This window comes from Octodon degus, unplaced genomic scaffold (genome assembly GCF_000260255.1).
Source record: "Octodon degus isolate 3935 unplaced genomic scaffold, OctDeg1.0 scaffold00023, whole genome shotgun sequence".
Classification (NCBI taxonomy): domain Eukaryota; kingdom Metazoa; phylum Chordata; class Mammalia; order Rodentia; family Octodontidae; genus Octodon; species Octodon degus.
Window position 1 is genome coordinate 4,702,365 of NW_004524599.1, and position 1,702 is coordinate 4,704,066.

Consider the following 1,702-nt stretch of genomic DNA (forward strand, 5'->3'; position numbering starts at 1 on the left):
TGTAATTGTTTTTTAACATTCTATAGGGATTTAAATTTTAGAATATCCATGGTTGCTGGAAAATAGCAGTTCCATTTTATGTCTAAGGAATGTAACATTCAGACAGTGATGTTAAGCTTAACTGCCTCTGTTAAAGGATAATAATATCATTAAGCTTCTCTTCTGGATGTTTAACAACTAAAGTTTGTGGACCAAAAATTAGACAGACAGATGAGCTAAAAAGATAGCCAGTATTTTGGCTCTAGTACTTCAAGGTCAGTGAGGACTCAGAACATAAGAGAACTTCTCCTGTGACATCATGTAACTAAGTGATGTCCCAAATTTTCTGATCAAAGAGATTATAGGGCCACAGAGGAAAGTGACTGACGATGTATAGAGTGCCTAAGGAGAATCACCTAGAGAGAAAAAAGTCTCTCAGGCTTTCCCACAGAGCAAATCACTCAAGCAATGGCTGTGACTCATCCAGATGGCTGACACTGACAAAAGATCTACAAGATGCTGTACATGGTTTCAGAGTAAACCCTGAGGGGATTTGACTGACCTTGTCAGATACAAAAGTTACATTTTTAGTTATATAGGTCTTGCTTTAACTTGGTCTTAAACATCCAGCAGAAAAGTATAACTACAAGGTATAAAAAGTAATCCCGTATTAATATGCTGAGCTGTAAAAGGTTCAAGTCAACACCTTCTGACAATTACCAGTTCTGCTGATAACCCACTACTATTATGGACTATTGGACTATATTGGATTATTTTACTAAATCCAAGTACCTACCATCTGTGGACTGACATTAAGTATGAAAAGATCCTTTAAAGATTTCTCCAAATACAGCTTCTCTAACTGCAATGGAACACCCATCTCTAACAAAACAAAACAAAAAAGGGGGATATAAGTAAAGGACCATTTTCTTGTGAAAAAGAAGAAAAAAAAATATATGTATACAAGATAGTTAGGATAGATATACAACTATTTTCTCTTAGTTCATTGAGAAGAAAGGTTTGTACTAATATTATTTAGGCAACACATCATGTCTGCATCTTATCCTCTGAATAACTACTGTGAAGACAACAATATGCAGCATATTAATTACTATAACTGTCCTACTAACCTGCTTTGGAATTCTTTTTTTCTCATTAAAATGAATTTTTAAAAAAGAAATTAAAAAATAAAAATAAAAAATGGCCCAAGAGCGCTCTCTGAGGAAGGGACTGTACTGGAGACCAATCCTCAGGATCTCCAAACGTTGCCAGGGAGACCATCCTCCCTCTTAGCCTTAGGGCAGATCACACTGCTGCTGGCTGAAAGCGTGTGGCTGGCATATAGCATGAAAAATACACATTTCTACACACTAAAAATGCACTCAAAGAAGCAATGTGCCTTCCTCCTGAGGGCCTACAAATCTGAAGCTCTGTCCTCCCATTCAAGCCTTCTGGGGGCTTTGTGTTCAAATATCTGCATCCTGTCTTGCTTAACAAAAGGAATACATGCTGAGCAATGCATCGCTGGGTGGCACTGTACTTGTGTGAGCACTCTGAAATATACATACACAAGCCTAGATGCCTAGTTAGTCACTTAGCATGGCCTCTAAGTGCCATCAAGAATTGCAGACATACAATTAAGACTCAGGACATATGAGAACTTGTACTGTAATGTCATGTACCTCGGTAGTGTCCCAAATTTTCTGATCAAGAAGATTATGGG